General features: G+C 38.9%; 3 non-coding genes across 3 annotated transcripts; all 3 read right to left on the reverse strand.

Moving 5' to 3' along the window:
• Positions 1-2,962: 2,962 nt before the first annotated feature.
• Positions 2,963-3,036, reverse strand: TRNAN-AUU (transfer RNA asparagine (anticodon AUU)). The gene has a single exon. It is a non-coding gene; the product is annotated as a tRNA-Asn (tRNA).
• Positions 3,037-5,302: 2,266 nt separating this feature from the next.
• On the reverse strand, positions 5,303-5,376 carry TRNAS-ACU (transfer RNA serine (anticodon ACU)). The gene has a single exon. It is a non-coding gene; the product is annotated as a tRNA-Ser (tRNA).
• Positions 5,377-6,471: 1,095 nt separating this feature from the next.
• On the reverse strand, positions 6,472-6,545 carry TRNAY-AUA (transfer RNA tyrosine (anticodon AUA)). Its single transcript has one exon. It is a non-coding gene; the product is annotated as a tRNA-Tyr (tRNA).
• Positions 6,546-6,860: the final 315 nt, after the last annotated feature.

Genomic DNA, 6,860 nt, shown 5'->3' on the forward strand with positions numbered 1-6,860 from the left:
TTTATAAAAATGCACGCTTAGATCAATAAATGCACAGCCAAATGGCTTTGCACAGCCTACACCATTGGACTTAAGTAGAAGACTATTACAAGTGAAACCAATAATTTAAATCTGTAACCACACCCCACCCCCTCAAATGCCAGGCAATAAATTACCTTAAAAGCTACAACCAGGCATTCCACAAAAATTAAACTGGGTCTATATCATTCAAAACTTTAAAAAAGTACTTCAAAATCACATACTATGCAATAATGTTTCAATTTGCATTACCCAGCAGAATTAGCTTTGCATATATAGATATAGTGCAGCAGAATAGATTGGTGGTTGTAGTCAATTGTAATTACCTGTAGGTGACAAGAAGAGAAGAAACGTCAATTCACAATCGATATCAGCTGAAGATAAATTAACGCTGATTGAACGCTGCGTTATGTGTCAATTTTATCACGCTTTGATAAAAATGCATGCTTAGATCAATAAATGCACAGCCAAACAGCTTTGCACATCCTACACCATTGGACTTAAGTAGAAGTCTGGTGGTCAGCAAAATTTTGCACTGTCCTCCTACTATATATAGTGCGCACAACTACTAAAATACACCACAGGTATGGATGGATAGTATACTTGACGACACAGAGGTAGGTAGAGCAGTGGCCTACTGTACCGTATTGCTATATATTATATACTGGTGGTCAGCAAAATTCTGCCCTGTCCTCCTACTATATATACTGCGCACAACTACTAAAATACACCACAGGTATGGATGGATAGTATACTTGACGACACAGAGGTAGGTAGAGCAGTGGCCTACTGTACCATACTGCTATATATTATATACTGGTGGTCAGCAAAATTTTGCCCTGTCCTCATACTATATAATACAATGCAGCACAGATATGGAGCATTTTTCAGGCAGAGAACGTAGATATTTTCAGCACACTGAGCACAGATATTTGCAAGCACACTGAGCACAGATATTTGCAGCACACTGAACACAGAAACTGAGAAAACGCTGCACGTCCTCTCCCTATCATCTCCAATGCACAAGTGAAAATGGCGGCGACTCGTGGCTCCTTATATAGAATAGAATAGCTGCTGACGGGCACGATTGAGGGAGGAAAGGGACATGTGAATCCAGCCCATAGATGCAATGTGAATATGTAATTTGTACCTTCCTATCTTAAAATGTATATACAGTGTATATGTCACAACTGAGGGCCTGAGCTGACTGGAGGCAGCCTCAGTTGTAGGGGCTGAGGTGTAGTGGAACCTGGGAGGTTGTATCAGACCCCTGGACATGTAAGTTAAATGTAGAAGAATTGCCCGAAGGCGTGCCCACGACAACCAGGATAAAAGTCAATGATGTTTATTTTGACAAACTCCATGCATCACAGCAGTAATAAAAGAGAAACATAAAATCAGCAGAGAAATAATACAGTTCCTGGGTACTACAGGAGGACAAGGACCACAGGGCTCTGGTAGTATGAGACAGTTCTTATTATCTTCTAGTTGGAAAGTCCTTACCAGGCCCGACTGTAGCAATGGAGATAGCCCAGGATCATACTAGCTGGTGTTCCAGGAAAAGCTGGGCTGCTGTGGATAAAATGGCTGCTGTGGGTACTGGCTGAAACCAGACTGATGTAAGCACGGAGTGGATTGCTGGATGGAACCAGCCAAATAATAAATGAAGCTTGAGAGCGATGAAATATGATTGATATATGGAGTTTGAGAGCGGTGAAATAATAGTGCCGGTGGTGAGTGGTAATCTGCGGAAATGATACCGGCACTTTAAGAAGAGCTGATCTCTGCTGGAAGCTAGGCTGGAAGCAGGTAAATCTGTAACTGGAAACAGATGAGTCCCAGAGGACTGGAGAGTCAGGCTGCACCGCAGGTGGTAGACTAGAGCGGGTCTCTTTAGTGGAGGTTTGGAGATGGTAACTGGAACCTGGAAAACAACCACGGGAGAGAGACAAACTGGAACTAGGTTTGACAACCAAATCACTGACGCCTTCCTTGCTCAGGCACAGAATACTTATACCTGCAGCAAGGAAGGGATTGGCTAGGCAATTATGCAGATTACAATGGAAACAGCGGATTGGTGGAAATGAACAGGTGACAGAATCCAACATGGCTGCGCCCATGCAGACACTTGGAGGGAAGATTGGTTTGATAATCCATGTGGGAACTTTAACAGCAATGGCGGCGCCGGCAACAGTAAACAGGAGACGCCAGACTGATGAGTGCACATTTGAACCACGCGGGCAACAGCGGAGGCCGCGGCTGACATAAGCGCCACTCTGACATCCTGCATGCAGAAACTCAGGGACGGCGGCGGAGGCTGCGGGAGATGCCATTCAAGATGTAACATGGCGCCGCTGTGACAGCGTCTCAGAGTGACAGGAGAGGAGGCAGGAATGGGGACATCAGAATAACAGATGGGATCCGGTCCTGGAGCGCTGAGCCAGCCTTAGGAGGCATCTGAAAGGTAAGTTATGGCGTCCAGATACCCGGATCGTGACAGTATACACTAGAGGTCTTTCCGAACCCCCTAATCCTAACATTGTAATTTGCTTTAGGGCGCACCTCCAATTAGTCTAGTGTTTCTTGCTGCCTTTCCAATGAAGCAAGTTTAATTTAGTAATAGGTGAAAAACCATCCCTACAAAGGTGTTAATCAGAGACTTGGCTTTGTGGACACTTTTCAGAGAACAACTTTGTTAGCATAAAAGTAAAGCCAGAAAATGAAGAGCTGTTTAATCACTCAATTGGATTTTTTTGCCAGCATATTTCTTTTTCTCTGCAACCCACTGCTAAATTGTGCTTCCTAGCTGTTTTTATAAAATCACTGAATCAAATCTAACTCTGATTACATCAGAGAAGGCCAGGTACCCTACACCATAACAGGGGGTTTGAAATTTTGACTTGTCTACTTAAAGATCACCAAAATCTGATCACAAGGTCAATTACGTCCCTGGGTGGGATTGAACCACCAACCTTTTGGTTAATAGCCAAACACACTAACCGATTGCGCCACAGAGACACTTTGCAAAAAGTACATACTGACAAAGGCTAATAAGCATTTATCTAGAACGTTTCCTAGAAAAACTTTAAAAAGTCAATAATCTGGAGAGTTTTTGTAAGATGTTTCTTCCATCAACCAATGAAGAAACACATTGGTACTTTCCCATGATGAGTGAGTGCTTCATGATCTACTGCACTTACATGTGCAGCAGAGTACTGCAATGGAAGCATGCTGGGCCCATAACCCAGAGGTAGGCAGATTGAAACTATCCTCTGCTATATGCATTTTTTTTGTTAATTAAAGTAATCCAAAACTGGGATTGATATTTTGGTTCTTTTATTTTTACTTAAAGTACAATAACTTTTACCATTTTAATTTGTTTTAATAGTATATTGACAGTATTGTTTTCTTTCAAAAATCCACTTAATTTTCTTTACCCTATTATTAAAATGGTAATTGACAAAAACAAACTACATTGTCACCAGAAGAGCAATACAAAATGTACAAGTGATATATTAAAATCATCTTTCCAGCATGAATTTCAATGATGCATTGGGGCAACGATTTTGTTAGCAACATCTTCACCCTTAAATAAAGATTTTCTTAATTCCTTACCTGTGTGCTAATTAGATATCACCTTGTTTTCACATTAAACAGACTTCCACATGAGAAAGCAGCAAGGATGCAGTGGCGTTAATGTTTCCTGGTGTCAACCCGTATTATTTAAGTAGACATTGAAATGAGGATGCATCTTGCTGCCTTTCCAATGAAGCAAATTTAATTTAGTAATAGGTGAAAAACCATCCCTACAAAGGTGTTAATCAGAGACTTGGCTTTGTGGACACTTTTCAGAGAACAAATTTGTTAGCATAAAAATAAAGCCAGAAAATTAAGAGCTGTTTAATCACTCAATTGGATTTTTTTACCAGCATATTTCTTTTTCTCTGCAACCCACTGCTAAATTGTGCTTCCTAGCTGTTTTTATAAAATCACTGAATCAAATCTAACTCTGATTACATCAGAGAAGGCCAGGTACCCTACACCATAAGAGGGGGTTTGAAATTTTGACTTGTCTACTTAAAGATCACCAAAATCTGATAACAAGGTCAATTACATCCCTGGGTGGGATTGAACCACCAACCTTTTGGTTTATAGCCGTACACACTAACCAATTGCGCCACAGAGACACTTTGCAAAAGTCTATACTGACAAAGGCTAATAAGCATTCATCTAAAACGTTTCCTAGAAAAACTTTAAAAAGTCAATAATCTGGAGAGTTTTTGTAAGATGTTTCTTCCATCAACCAACGAAGAAACACATTGGTACTTTCCCATGATGAGTGAGTGCTTCAGGATCTCTTGCACTTACATGTGCAGCAGAGTACAGCAATGGAAGCATGCTGGGCCCATAACCCAGCGGTCGGCAGATTGAAACTATCCTCTGCTATATGCATTTTTTTTTGTTAATTAAAGTAATCCAAAACTGGGATTGATATTTTGGCTCTTTTATTTTTACTTAAAGTACAATAACTTTTACCATTTAAATTTGTTTTAATAGTATATTGACAGTATAGTTTTCTTTAAAAAATCCACTTAATTTTCTTTACCCTATTAATAAAATGGTAATTGACAAAAACAAACTACATTGTCACCAGAAGAGCAATACAAAATGTACAAGTGATATATTAAAATCATCTTTCCAGCTTGAATTTCAATGATGCATTGGGGCAACGGTTTTGTGAGAAACATTTTCACCCTTAAATAAAGATTTTCTTAATCCCTTACCTGTGTGCTAATTAGATATCACCTTGTTTTCACATTAAACAGACTTCTACATGAGACAGCAGCAAGGATGCAGTGGCGGTAATGTTTCCTGGTGTCAACCTGTATTATTTCAGTAGACATTGAAATGAAGATGCATCTTGCTGCCTTTCCAATGAAGCAAGTTTAATTTAGTAATAGGTGAAAAACCATCCCTACAAAGGTGTTAATCAGAGACTTGGCTTTGTGGACACTTTTCAGAGAACAAATTTGTTAGCATAAAAATAAAGCCAGAAAATGAAGAGCTGTTTAAATCACTCAATTGGTTTTTTTTTGCCAGCATATTTCTTTTTCTCTGCAACCCACTGCTAAATTGTGCTTCCTATCTGTTTTTATAAAATCACTGAATCAAATCTAACTCTGATTACATCAGAGAAGGCCAGGTACCCTACACCATAACAGGGAGTTTGAAATTTTGACTTGTCTACTTAAAGATCACCAAAATCTGATAACAATGTCAATTACGTCCCTGGGTGGGATTGAACCACCAACCTTTCGGTTAGTAGCCAGACACACTAACCGATTGCGCCACAGAGACACTTTGTTAAAAGTACATACTGACAAAGGCTAATAAGCATACATCTAGAACGTTTCCTAGAAAAACTTTAAAAAGTCAATAATCTGGAGAGTTTTTGTAAGATGTTTCTTCCATCAACCAACGAAGAAACACATTGGTACTTTCCCATGATGAGTGAGTGCTTCAGGATCTCTTGCACTTACATGTGCAGCAGAGTACTGCAATGGAAGCATGCTGGGCCCATAACCCAGAGGTAGGCAGATTGAAACTATCCTTTGCTATATGCATTTTTTGTTGTTGATTTAAGTAATCAAAACTGGGATTGATATTTTTGCTCTTTTATTTTTACTTAAAGTACAATAACTTTTACCATTTTAATTTGTTTTAATAGTATATTGAAAGTATTGTTTTCTTTTAAAAATCCACTTAATTTTCTTTACCCTATTATTAAAATGGTAATTGACAAAAACAAACTACATTGTCACCAGAAGAGCAATACAAAATGTACAAGTGATATATTAAAATCATCTTTCCAGCTTGAATTTCAATGATGCATTGGGGCAACGATTTTGTGAGAAACATTTTCACCCTTAAATAAAGATTTTCTTAATTCCTTACCTGTGTGCTAATTAGATATCACCTTGTTTTCACATTAAACAGACTTCCACATGAGAAAGCAGCAAGGATGCAGTGGCGTTAATGTTTCCTGGTGTCAACCCGTATTATTTAAGTAGACATTGAAATGAGGATGCATCTTGCTGCCTTTCCAATGAAGCAAATTTAATTTAGTAATAGGTGAAAAACCATCCCTACAAAGGTGTTAATCAGAGACTTGGCTTTGTGGACACTTTTCAGAGAACAAATTTGTTAGCATAAAAATAAAGCCAGAAAATTAAGAGCTGTTTAATCACTCAATTGGATTTTTTTACCAGCATATTTCTTTTTCTCTGCAACCCACTGCTAAATTGTGCTTCCTAGCTGTTTTTATAAAATCACTGAATCAAATCTAACTTTGATTACATCAGAGAAGGCCAGGTACCCTACACCATAAGAGGGGGTTTGAAATTTTGACTTGTCTACTTAAAGATCACCAAAATCTGATAACAAGGTCAATTACGTCCCTGGGTGGGATTGAACCACCAACCTTTTGGTTTATAGCCGTACACACTAACCAATTGCGCCACAGAGACACTTTGCAAAAGTCTATACTGACAAAGGCTAATAAGCATTCATCTAAAACGTTTCCTAGAAAAACTTTAAAAAGTCAATAATCTGGAGAGTTTTTGTAAGATGTTTCTTCCATCAACCAACGAAGAAACACATTGGTACTTTCCCATGATGAGTGAGTGCTTCAGGATCTCTTGCACTTACATGTGCAGCAGAGTACAGCAATGGAAGCATGCTGGGCCCATAACCCAGCGGTAGGCAGATTGAAACTATCCTCTGCTATATGCATTTTTTTTTGTTAATTAAAGTAATCCAAAACTGGGATTGATATTTTGGCT

Source organism: Pseudophryne corroboree, unplaced genomic scaffold, assembly GCF_028390025.1.
Source record: "Pseudophryne corroboree isolate aPseCor3 unplaced genomic scaffold, aPseCor3.hap2 scaffold_507, whole genome shotgun sequence".
Lineage (NCBI taxonomy): Eukaryota > Metazoa > Chordata > Amphibia > Anura > Myobatrachidae > Pseudophryne > Pseudophryne corroboree.